Source organism: Anthonomus grandis, chromosome 16, assembly GCF_022605725.1.
Source record: "Anthonomus grandis grandis chromosome 16, icAntGran1.3, whole genome shotgun sequence".
Classification (NCBI taxonomy): domain Eukaryota; kingdom Metazoa; phylum Arthropoda; class Insecta; order Coleoptera; family Curculionidae; genus Anthonomus; species Anthonomus grandis.
This window is the reverse complement of record NC_065561.1, coordinates 5,591,390-5,605,180: the sequence shown is the minus strand read 5'-3', so window position 1 is coordinate 5,605,180 and position 13,791 is coordinate 5,591,390. Positions and strand designations below refer to the sequence as shown.

Below are 13,791 nucleotides of genomic sequence, written 5' to 3'. Positions count from 1 at the left end.
TTACAAATGCCCCAAACTCTCATTTCTTATTTTTTCCCAATGAAGGACCAATAAAACACTTTTTCACTTAAAATGCTTACAAATTATATTATTATTAGATATTTAAGGAACTAACGGAGTTCGAGAGTCAACCGATTTCAGTAAGAATAAAAAATAAGAATGTCTATTTGATTTTTATTTTTGTTAAGAAAGTACTGTATCGAAAGCTCACTGTTGAGAAAAGTGGACTGTATTTATTGTTTTTTTTGACAATTAGTGGTTGTGAGACCTTACCTGGTTTTCTCTCGATTACAGTTTTTCATTCGCGTTAGCTGGCCAGCTTTTTCTCAGTACGAAATGAGGTTTATCCCATAAACTCGGGATTGTAGCGGGTGGTACTAGATACGTGAACGATGCGGTTTAGCGATTTACTTCTTCTGATAATGGGTTCCAACCAACTGGTCCAGTATGTTGGACGCGCACCTTTTTATAAGGCCTCAAAACATTCTTTTGGATGCATTTGAATAGAAATACTTTAACTAACTGTTTCTACACAGTGAGCCAAGCGAAATTGAGTTAAAGTTTAAAGTTTAATGAAAATTTGAAATAGAATGAAGAATGAACTACTCCTCAAACTGTTGTAAAATTTAATCAAACTGAACAAAGAACGAGAGACGTAACCAATATTATAAAAGGCGCAGAGCAGCTGACTTCATTTTACCCCTCTTAATAGCCAAAAATAAATCCCAGGCACGTTTAATAATCGTATGATGGTTTCCTAGAAGTATAATGAATTATGTTTTTGTTAGGGTTAAAGTTGGCCTATAAGAAATTGTCTTAGTGGTCAGTTATTAGCCGGCTTTTAAATTGGAAATCCAAACACCTTATATATTTTTAATTGGAATTGGAGTCAAGTGATCATTTTAAACGCTTCATTATCTCAATGTCACAAGCTTTAGAATATATCAAGAACTAAATAATATAAATATTTGCATGTTAACTTCGCATCTATTAAGAAAAATGTATATACTATAGTGACTAGTTTTTAATGAGATAAATATATCCCTGATAAAGAACTGTGTTGCATTATTTCTTGCATATAATAAAATCATATAAATTAATATAATTTATAATAGGTTACTGTTGCTGAAGATTGCTACTAACAGGTGGCTACTGATTAGACACTGAAAACTCTATGTAAGTAGTATTAGCTAATTTATAAGAAAACTATTTTATAAATGCTAAAAAAGAAGTTCCCAATTGTTCTAATTTTAATTTAAATTTTATTCAGATACCTATTTAAAATCAGTTCTCAATTACGGAGTTTTTCCGTAACTGCCATTCTTTAAAGATAAAAATATAAGCCCAAGCAGAAAATAAGAAACATAAAATAACTAAAGTGGACACATAATTAATAATAAACTCTATGGTAACAAATGACATCGTTTGAACGACGATCATGTTAGTGAAGACCAATTTATATTTAAATGAAAAAAGTACTTTCGTAGCATCCATAATAATTAAATAAATTGGCAAATAATTATAAATATTTTACATATACATAAATTCACTTTACTTACCTACATAAACAAATTGCTCGTCACAATTTTATTGAAGTTTAGGAGCTAAACAACATACCTAAAAAAAACAACGTGTTAACTAGAGTCTACATCTACAAGTATTTATTTTTAATTCATGAGATTTTTCTGATACATTCTTGGATGAGTTACATGAAGTTAATATAGTTAAAAGTTGATTTTTACAATAGCATTTATAACATTAAAATCATCTCTAATGCAATTTATTCACCAAAGCTACTGATTTCAACGATTAGGCATTTAATGTAGTTTGGTAGTTAATATTTAAATAGACCTTTAGCTAAATGATATTGTAAGTGCATAAGTTAGCACTTTAGTATTTTAGCTTTTTTTCACTTTATATTTAGATAGGTTGTTATGAAAAATGTTGGTCACCATTTGATAATATATTTGAAGGACAGGTGAAAAAATATTTAATTTTAGTTGTTCTAAACTTTTATTTCTAACTTCATATCAGATTGCAATAGCTGGTGCTGGTACTACTTGTAAAAACACAGATAATAATAATAAACCTTCTGTCCATAATGACTACTAATATTTAACTTTTTTTTTGTAATTATTTTTTTAAAACATTGTATAAAACTTTTTTTGTTTCTATAAATATGGTCTTTGGTACACTATATAGGTTTTTTTAACACTGTAAAATGAAAGAGTTTTAACCTTGATTTATGCCTATGCATAGTTATTACTGTAATGTACCTTTGTTTTGTATTTGTGTTGCTGTTGTATCTTTTGTCTTTATTATATAAATATCTATATTTGGTGAATTTGGCTTTAGTAACTTATTTTGTATTTTATACATAAGTTCACTTGCTTAATTTAAAAAAAAAAATATTTAATGTATAATAACTCACTACATTAAGTGTATAAATTTTTTAAAGGTCATTTTGATGGCTTTATTTTGCGGAATTTTTAATTTATTTATCGCAGCAACACGTATTTTTATTATTGAATTGAAAATTTAGAAGAGTTGAAAATAAAGAAGATGCCACAAAACATTATTGTTATAATAAATAACAGACATTTACAGTGTTTATTTAACATATTATTGTACCTAACATTAGAGCAACTTTTTTAAGTATAATGTCTAAATGGACTTTGTAAAGAAATATAAATTAGGATGATCATGTTAACTTTTTCAAGAATGTCGTTAAGTCACTAATCAAAGTTATGAAAAACGTCTAACATTACCATGACCAAAATCCGATATTTCAGAAATATGGCACTCTTCCCGTAATAAAATGGTTCCTACGGATAGTAGGAGAGTTATCACATGACCCAATCTCCTCTTAATTGTATACAGGCCTCTTTATTAATGAATGCCAACAAACAATTCCATAAAATAGTATATTGTGTAATAAATTTTAAAAAAGGCTCTTTGTAATCTGGTGGGATGGTTTACTGCCACAAGCGATAGCCGAGTGTTATAAGCCACACGAGTGTGCAAAGACCAGATGGCCAACCAAAGACGTCAATTTTTTTAATATATAAATAACAATAAAATATAAATTATTTATTATGGTTACATTGGAACAGTTTATAAAATTAACTATAGGAATATCCTTTTTATTTTCATAAATTTCTGTTATATTTAGAGAACAGTCGAACGAATATGATTCGGTCACTGGATCATTACTTGCCAAATGTATTTTTGAGCAAATGTTGGACGACGATGGCTCCACAGACACCCTTTTTATGGGATACTTGTGTATTTTGTTTTCAATAATTTTGGTAACGGCACGGGAATGCCAGCCCCCATGGCGCTTCAAAGTGATCAAGTCATCCCCTGTATTGAGTAGTAATATGTCTGATGATCACCGAAAGCAGTGCCCGGTGTGTTTTTCTGGATTCGGAAGAAATTCGGCGTATTTTCATATATTAGGAAATATGCCATATTTCCTATTTTGTTGATACCAACAACCTGTTTTGTGCATTTAACATTGCGATAATTAGGGAAAAATCGTTTTTCTGTTGGGCCTATGTCGTATTTATTGTCGCATGATATAGATGTTTAAATGGCAAAATTTTATATTGTTTATCTGAAATCATTTTAAATATACTTAAAATCCCATGTTTTATACTATTTTTTATTTTTCTTTTGAAAATGTCCATTTTTAGAAAGAAAATATTATCAAAAAATTGACCGCGGACTAAAATCCAAGCATCTTACAAAATATTTTTAACACTTCCAGCACTCACAGACTTGTCAAACTTTAAACAAAGATAAAACACCTGCGTTCTGGCGATTCCTACTTTAGGCTGTGCAAGTATCTCTAGCCCACTGATTTTGAGAATTACGGGGCCGTACCAAAATAAATTTTTGGCCTGTTTTTGTATTACTTTCGACGTGTTTTTAAAGAGATCTTTAAGGATGGGTCTATCGCCTTTAAAATAGTTGTTGGATGGGTCTATCACCTTTAATAGTTGGGAGGGGAATCATGTGAAGTTATTATTATTTGATGGGTTTTGCCGGTTTTGCTTTTTACACGTTTATGAAAGTGGAGAATTTAGAATTTGGCCTGTATTCGTCTAAATTTTTTGCAGTTTTTACTGTGAGGAAGTGTGTTTTTTTTATTTGTGTTTGTGGATTTGTTTTGGATTATACCAAAGAGCTTAAAGTGTTTCGTCCCTGGGAAAATAGGAAGGAAAATTTGGCAAATGAAGAGGAAAGTGTTTGTGTGAGCTTATGGAGACCGTGGGTGCACAAGAAAGATACTAACATTTGTGATGAAAACAATAAGAGTGATCTGGACAGTGATTTAGACTTACATAGTTCTGATAGTTAATTTTCTAGTGTTGAGGAAGCAAGGGAAGTAGAAGCTACAGGGGGAAATCAAGCAGTTTTAAAACGTAATTTTTTAAGTACAGACGCCAAACAAATTTATCTAAATATCTATAACAATCTAAGGAATGATCCTCAGTTCACAAATGACTAGTGCTTTGCAAAAAACAGCGTTTTTAATAGGGGTTCCCTATAGTACAATATGCCTGTAAAAAAAGGGATTAAAGGCAGAATAAAAAGGAAAGATGCAGGACAATCAAAGGGACTTGAGACGGATATTGCCAAATTGCTCAGGAAAGATGTCTACTTTAAATACAAAAACAATGAGGTTCTGACCATAGAGATGGTTAAGAACACCTTATCGGCAAGGGACAAACATTTTTTAGTCTCAACCTTGCGGAGATACCTGTTAAAACTTGGATTTAAGCTTAAGATGATTAAAAAAAGTGCTGCTGTAATGGAATGGTCAATTGGTGTATAGAATATTTGAAGAAAATTTAAAAAATTTGGGAGGCAGAAAGATCCATATATTATTTAGCCGAAACATGGTATGATACATTTATGATTGATGTATGATTTCCATTCTCTGGGAAAAAGTATCTTTTTTTCCATAGTAAGAAAGCCTTATTTTTATTAATTAAACAAGTTTAAAGTTTTGTTTTTTCAGCTTACTGCCCCTGTTTGTCCTTCAGCGACACAATTAAGTATATATAATGTAATGCTTTAGTTCCATATGCTGATGTGCGAGATGAAGTTGGAATCCATAGCGGCAATAGAGAAACTGTTTCCTTCCTTAATGAAAGAAACTGCTAAAGAACAAAGGCAAAAAAAACGCCGTTACACCTATTTAATGCTATAAGGAGCGAGGAGGAAAAAGGATTAATGTCGGGATGAATACATATACAAGGTGTTCTGTTGATCATGTTACTAACTTCTAGGGCAGATAGAAAACGTCAAAAGAAAAACAAAATTTCATATAAACATGGGTCCGGAAAAGCTTCCTCAGGGAGCTAGAGCTCTTTGAAAATAACCTTTAAAAACTATTTTTTCTTAATAGCTCCGGAACTAGTTTAGCTACCGCAACCAATTTTGGGAGGTAAATTGTTGTTAATACGTTTATTCTTTTGAACCTACTAAATAAAAAAAAATTTACCAGGGGCTTCAGAATCAGGGGGGTATTTGATAAATTTAGGCTCATTTCTTTAAGACTTTAATTTCTGCCCGTTTGGGCATTAGATTATGATGTTCCTATGCTTTTTACATAAAAAAGGTGCTTTTAGTAAAAGTCGGTAAATATCACCGTTTTTGTGGAAATTGACTAAAATCAAAGATCTTTAATCAAAAATCAAGAATTAATTATTTTAATAATAATAATAATGCTAATTCATTGCCACTGTCAGTATTTTTTAAATTTGTCACTGTCAGTATTTTTTACATGATAGTAATTCCCTTTTTATTACGGTTAAGTAATGGAAGATCACACTTTTGCTAAATACGCCGATATGCTTTTAATTTATGGGGAAGTTCGATGTAATGGTAGAGCTGCTTCTCGACTATATGAAGAGCGGTTTCCCGAAAGGCGAATCTCAGCTCACACCCTTTTTGAAAGGGTCAATCAACGGCTCAGGGAGACTGGCTCCGTTAAAATAAAACGCCAAGATAATGGCGCGCAAAGGAACATCCGAATCCCGGATTTAAAGGAAGAAGTGCTTCAGCGATTTGAAGATAACCCATCAGTAAGTACTCGAGCAGTAGCTGATGCGATGCATGTAAATCATGTTAGGGTATGGAACGTTGTTAAGGAACAGCTTCTTCGGCCCTACCACCTGCAAAAGGTTCAATCATTAGGACCCAAAGATTTTATGCCCCGCGTGAATTTTTGCCAGTGGTTTCTTGACCGGTGTACAGAAGAACCTCAATTGCCAAAATATGTCCTTTTTACTGACGAGGCTTTATTTACAAAAGAAGGCATTTTTAATTCTAAGAATAATCATGTGTGGAGTGAGAAAAACCCTTATGGTATTCATTTTAGGAGCTATCATCATAAGTTTTCGGTCAATATGTGGGCCGGCATTGTTGGAGAACGCTTAATTGGTCCAATTATGTTGCTCTTCGTTTAACGGGAAATATTTATTTACATTTTTTAAGAAATGTACTGCCAGAACTATTAGATGATCTGCCCCTAAATATACGACAGAACTTATGGCTACAACACGATGGAGCGCCAGATCATTTTTCACTTATTTTCCGCGAGTTTATAAATGAAAATTTTGGAAGGCGCTGGATTGGCCGCGGAGGCCCTGTCACCTGGCCAGCGCACTCACCAGATTTGACAGCCTTAGATTTTTTCTTTGGGGGCATATGAAAAGTCTCGTATATGAAACTCCAGAAGAAGACCTGGTGGCCAGAATTTCCGCAGCTGCTGAAGTAATCCAAACCACGCCTGATATTTTTAACCACGTCAACCTTAATATGGTGCGTAGATACAATAAATGTATCGATCGTGGCGGCCGGCATTTTGAGCAATTAATATTTTAAGTTTATTTTTGTAATACCAATCTTTAATAAAATTTGTTTACGTTTCTAAAATTGTTAATTTGTTGGATTTTTATTACGCTTAAAATCATTTAAACATTTTATGCCTCAAGGTAATTAAAGTGACAGTTAATTAATTTGAGTACCAATTTAATAAAGTGGCTACCTTAACTTTTTTTAAACATTTATTTTTTATTTACGCCAGATTTTTTTTAATTGTTTATTAATAATAATAGGTAATTCATTTTTGTATCTCATAACTTGCTTTTCGTCAATTTTCACAAAAACGGTGATATTTACCATTTACCGACTTCTACTAAGAGCACCTTTTTTATGTAAAAAGCATAGGAACATCATAATCTAATGCCCAAATGGGCAGAAATTAAAGTCTTAAAGAAATGGGCCTAAATTTACCAAATACCCCCCTGATTCTGAAGCCCCTGGTAAATATTTTTTTATTTAGTAGGTTCAAAAGAATAAACGTACTAACAATAATTTACCTCCCAAAATTGGTTGCGGTAGCTAAAGTAGTTCCGGAGCTATTAAAAAAAAACTAGTTTTTAAAGGTTATTTTCAAAGAGCTCTAGCTCCCTGAGGAAGCTTTTCCGGACCCATGTTTATATGAACTTTTGTTTTTCTTTTGAAGTTTTCTATCTGCCCTAGAAGTTTGTAATATGATCGACGGAACACCCTGTATATTACTGTTAAGGTGCGTCCAGAGCAGGCGCGCCGAACCGCGCCAAGCCGTGCTGAGCATTTATGAACGTTGCGGCAATGTTAGCGAACATAATTTGGTCTTTGTGCCAGAAACATCCAAACCGGCTGCTCGGATCTGCAACAATTAGTTGTTCGTCTGTGTTTTCCAACCCCTGCGATTAGCTATTTGGTTTTTTGACATTTTGTGGTGAATATTGCTCGTTAAACAGATAGTTTGGCGTCAATATTAAAATATGGGTGATACTGATATTTAATTGCCGCCACTGCATTTGTTTTAATATGTTTAATATTAAAGGTTATAAAACCTAAAAAAAAAGAAAGGACGACGCTGGTGGACAATAAGGCTAATTCGGAGTCAAAAAAAAATGGTTCTGGATAATTTAAAAATTTTGCCGAATATCACCCGAAGACTTTGAATATCTTATAAATTTAATTGGTTCCAAAATACAGAAACGTGATACATACTACAGTGCAAAAAAGATTGGGTATAACGTTTCTTACAACTGGAGATTCATATGCTACTTTAATGTATTTTGTTTTTAATTTCAACGCAATGATTTTAAACATAATTACCAAAGTATATAAAGCATTATGTGAGGCATTAAAACAACATATTGAAGAAAGTTTATATTTATTTTTTGAAATTACAGTTTTATTTTTCATGTTCCACTCTGTTCTATTGTATACAGGGTGTCCGGAAGCTAGATGCAATCCTTTAAGGGCGTGATAGCTGACTTAATTTCAAACATTTTAAGCTAAATATGTGTAAGTCGAAATTTGTTTATAAATTTTTTATGGCAATTTTTGCATTTTTCTCAAGAAATACCAAAATTTCACACTTAAACGGTAATAGAGCGCAAGTTACAATTAGTATCGGAGTTTCAAAGTTTATTTTGTTTTGTTTAATGTGTATTAATAAAAATACGATCAATTTCAAGCTTCTGTGTAAACTTATTAGAAAAAATAGAGATATTGAAACGTAAAAAATAAATATGGAGTTAAAATAAAAATGCTTTCGTCGTTTAAACCTCTCTAAAAATATGCCTAGCTTCTAAAGATAAAAAAATATGCTAGATTTTGTAAGATTATCAACTTCGTACTGACTGCATCCACTGTTTTTTAAATTGAGTTTCTACCCGTTTTATTAAACAGTATTGTAAAATGGCATTTACCAATCAAGAGTACGCTGACATTGTCTTCACATATGGACGCGCTAACGGTAATGGAGCTTTGGCACGACGCTTGTACTAGGAACGTTATTCAGATCGGAGGTTACCAAACTTCAGGGTGTTTCAAAATACCTTTCGCCGTCTTACTGAAGTTGGCATTGGGAATAATCCGGCACATGGAGTCAACCCTGGCCATAATAATGTAGAGATTGAGGAGCAAATGCTGGAAGCTTTTACCGCAGACCCTACTGCAAGCGTCAGAAGAGTAGCTGAAGACCTTGGCCTTTCTAGATGGAAGGTGTGGACGACCATGAAGAAAGATGGACAGTATCCCTTTTATGGTACGGGGGTGCAGGGCTTACAAAAAGAAGACCCTGCAAGACGAATTTAGTTCTGCCGCTTTTTATTGAACATGGACATCGGGGACCCGTTATTCTTAAGAAGTATTTAGTGGACAGACGAGTCCAATTTTTCCAGGGAGGTTATTACCAACTTTCACAACCTCCACGAATGGGCTGCCAAAGATGCAAATCCGAACTGAAAAAAACAAAAATTATTTCGGAACAGATTTTCGGTCAATGTGTGGGCCGTAGTAAAAGACAGGACTATTATTGGGCCACATTTTCTACCAAAGAATTTAAATGGTGCCAACTATTTAGATTTTCTACAAAATGATATCCCCGTTCTTCTAGACGAAGCTGGATTGTTGGAACGAGAAAGATCAATAATCTTTCAGCAAGATGGTTGTCCAGCGCATTGGTCCTTGGCTGTCAGGAATTACTTAGACGACTGTTTTCTAGACGGTTGGATCGGTAGAGGCGGAACCTTTCCTTGGCCTCCTCGATCGCCTGACCTAACTCCGTTGGATTTTTTTATATGGGGCCGAGCAAAGGAGCTTGTATACACCACCGAAATAAGAACAAGAGAAGAGTTGATTCGCAAAATAAATGAAGCATTTGACAGGATGAAAGAAGATATGACCATAAGAGTAACCACCACCGAAGTAACAAAAAGGGCTCGGGCCTGTATTAGAAATAATGGATTGCATTTTAAAAATGAATAATAAATAGTTTAAACAAAATTGTATTTTATTTAACATTAAAACCTAAAATAACCCCACAATCGGGGCTCTAATGCTTAATAGGCTTATGAGAGGTCTCAGTCTAATAATTTTTGTTTACATGACCTGCCGCACAAAAGAGGCCATAATTCTGAGATTTGGCCAGGCATCGGCAAGAATGATACCTAAAAATAAAGGGCGTTTCAATGTCTCTATTTTTTCTATAAGTTTACACAGAAGCTTGGAATTGATAGTATTTTTATTAATACACATTAGACAAAACAAAATAAACTTTGAAACTCCGATACTAATTGTAACTTGCGCTCTATTACCGTTTAAGTGTGAAATTTTGATATTTTTTTAAGAAAAATGCAAAAATTGCCATAAATAATTTATAAACAAATTTTGACCTACACATATTTAGCTTAAAATGTTTGAAATCAAGTCAGCTATTACCCTCTTAAAGGATTGCATCTAGCTTCCGGACACCCTGTATACTGATTAGCACAGTTGTGAAAGTGCCTCAAGGGATTTTGAGTACCATTAGAAGTGTCGGAGGTATGGATGGTTTTTGGAGTTGTTGATATATATGGTGAAGGGGGATAATACTGTGAATAATGTGGCAAATAGGATTCTGAATAAGAAGAATAAGTTGAAGGTGACACTGCAGGTGGAGTAACATTGTGTGGTTGTTAAGTTGTTATCCGTGGAGCATTATTGTGGGTATTTATTAACTCCATTTCTTGAGAGATAATGTTATTCATATGATTGATTACAATAGCTCTTAAAGGATCAAAGTTTTGTAATTTGATCCAACTTATGGACCGTATGTCGAGCATTCATTGGTTGCTACTTTTTATAGTGAATATTTTGTAGGCTATAGACACATTATTATTTCCTGTGTTTTCTGTTTTCGATTTTTTCTTTGGAGGAAGTTTCTTGGGCGGATTAAAAGTTTTGCGGTTGGGATTAGATTCATAAATATTTATTAACCTAATTACTTTTTCGTGAGTCCACTCATCAATCTTAATTACACGATTACAAAAAAGTCGATATGAATATCGGACATAATCAATACACACGCCTAAAAATAAAAATAAACATGTTAACAGTTCACTTTGTCCAAACTAATCGCACCATGACACGCACGAGCCTCGGTTTTCGTTTGATGTACCGACAACTGGCAAAACATCGAACACGAACAACAACGAACAAGGAACACGCGCAAAGAAGATCGCTTTTTCATGCACTTTCTCTTTCACACTGAATACAGTGAAACGTTTTGCGCGGTAAGGCCCGCCCTGTCTGGATGCACTTTTAGGAATTCTCGTATAACAATTCTAAAATTATAATCTAAGAATAACCTAAATTAGCGTCAATTTAATCACAGCTAATTTTACTTCGCTCAGTGCGGCGCGCCGTTAAGTGTCAAAGTCAAACGTCGGCTTGATTGAATTGCATGCTGCCATTAGCAAAAAACAGTGCGGCTCCTTTGACTTTCAGTGCCAACGGCCGGGCTAGTAGGGATAGATTATGAAAAATAATAAGATTGAGATTCGTTATGTCGCTCTTTTCTTTTCACGTATAATTTTGTATTATACTTTAACGTGCTACCCCAGCATTATCAATTAAGTTACTATTGATTTAATAAATAACATTTTTATTTACAACGGTTTACTCATTTCTTTTATACAGTCCACTACTAGCCCTTCAATATAACATTATCTGCATTTTGTACGGCAAGTCTTTAACAACAGAGACCGCTACTCTCGTACAACTAGGGTGTTAACAAGCAATCGTTAACATCTAACATTTGGTCCTTCGAGCCTAACAATTAAAATTGCGGTTGTGCACATTAAAAAAGTGTTTCCGGCACCAAAAACTTGAGATATGTTAACTTAAGTAGAGCATTTTTGGAGAGACATGCTGTATTTTACAATAATCCAGCCCGTCTACATGAAGTGTGTACCTGCGTTTTTAAACCAAGACTGCATGTCCATAAACATTTTCTACATTTGTGCAAGAAAAAATTGCATGTTTGTCTTATTTATCTGAGGTAAGTTCTTCGTCAATGGGAGAGCGCAAGGACTACGTTGGGTGCTGCAGGTATCGAAAAGGCGCATCGCAGCAGCAGGCAATTTTCAGGGATCGGTGCAGTGCCGGTGGTGAGCTCCAGGAGCCAATTCAATTCATGAACAAGGATTTGTGTAACCAATATATATGCCTAACAGTAAAAGCAGTTCATTTGGAACTTTAAACTGAGTTAAGTACAGTAGCATTTTTAAAACAAGGGAAAGCAAGGGAAGTGATGTGTAACCTTTAGAATAATGCACTCTAGATCACAGTCAATGTTAACAGTCTCATATGATATATAATTCTTTAGGGCCAATACAACACCTCCACCAAATACACCGGGCTGCCGTCCCTCGTTATGACAGAATATCTTTCATCAAAGAGTTCTGCGTCTTTGACAGATTCACAAAGCTATGACTCTGAAACTGCCACCATCTCATGATCTTCAGCAAGTAGATTTGTATAAAAGGTCTCCGTTTTAGTTCTCAGTGCCCTTGTGTTTTGGTAGTATACCAAAAACTTTGATGTTATTCCTGGTTTAGAGGGGCTGTCCCGGAGGAGTCTGGACGTTTCCTCTTCAATGCTGAAAAACGAGATACCGTTGCACCACTTGTCCATATTTCTTTACCTTAAGCCTTGTAAAAATTATTCTGTCTGATTGAGACTTTCATCGATGAATATAGAGAAAGATGTTTTGAAATATGCTCCTCACATCTTACCTCTGGAAAATACTTAACAAGCATTCTCTGTAAGTCTTCTCGTTTGGTGTTGGAGCTAAGTTTGGTAACATGCAAAGATATCTACTTAAAGTTTGAATTTGATAATCTGTTTCGTTTTGCCCCACTACAAACATTCTTTTCCTGTGTCGTGGTTTTTGAGTATGCCACCCACTTTTTAGGATGTTTCTGCAACTCAATTCCTGCAACTCATAAATTTTATTATGAGACTGAGCTTTCAAAATTTATTTATTAACCCTTCTTTTATCGAAAATTGATGGCTCCATATGCTTTTGTTTAGCACCTGAACTCTCATAAACAGCTGATGCCGCTCGACTCTTAGTGTTCGTCAATAACACGGCGCCATAATTTTCAGGTTGAGTAGCGGCTGTTGTCTTGTTGGTTTAGATTGTTTTAGGGGCAAAGGCAGCCTAATTTGATGTAAAGGAGAATTGACAGTAACACCTAGGTTAATTGGGGTCTGAGTTGATTGAGAAATCGGGATTGCGATTTGTCCTTTAACTACTTTGGCTGTGTTATTTATTTTATTAGATAAATCTGCAATCAAGCTTAATATGTTTTGCTTAAAGGAATCTATCCTATTGCAAAGTTTAGTGTAATCATCACCTTTAAGTTTGCTCTCCAAATATTTAATTTTTTCTTTAAGGACATTGATTTCCTCTCCTTTCTTGTTTATAACCTCATTTATGGCTTTGTTTACATCTTGATCGTGCCATGTTTTGGAACAACTACCACACAAAACCAGGTTTTGCTTGCACTTATGACTTATAAGCCAGATATTCTTAATGCACAAGACTGGTAATACATTACTTTACATATATTACACTTCACATTACTTTCTCTAAAATTACTTTTGCAATATTTGCACTTTTTCGGATCAACGCCTGAGGGTTCGTCATTATCGGACGCCATCTTTTGATGATTTTGATTCATGTAAGAGTATTAGCAAAATAAGACGACTAATTAAACAAAACTTTACTTTTTTTATAATAATTAAAGTTATCGTGACAAACTAGAAAATATATATAAGTAACGTAACGTACTATTTAACCGTTCTTCTGAAACTGTCGTCTCTCTTTTTCATATTATAGCTTTGTTCGCGGTGACAGTTCTGAACGCATCAGTAATGAACTCTTCATCC

General features: G+C 34.0%; 1 protein-coding gene across 2 annotated transcripts in view; it reads right to left on the bottom strand.

The window, feature by feature from the left end:
* Positions 1–13,791, bottom strand: part of LOC126745931 (adenylate cyclase type 5) — a 652,711-nt gene that overhangs the window by 556,413 nt on the left and 82,507 nt on the right. Inside the window, exon 2 of one of the 2 annotated variants that reach the window (XM_050453997.1) lies at positions 1,560–1,617. The exons of the other annotated variant lie outside the window; for it this stretch is intronic. The gene's annotated coding sequence lies outside the window, so the exon portion shown is untranslated. The remainder of the gene's footprint in view (positions 1–1,559; positions 1,618–13,791) is intronic. 2 annotated transcript variants of the gene reach the window in all.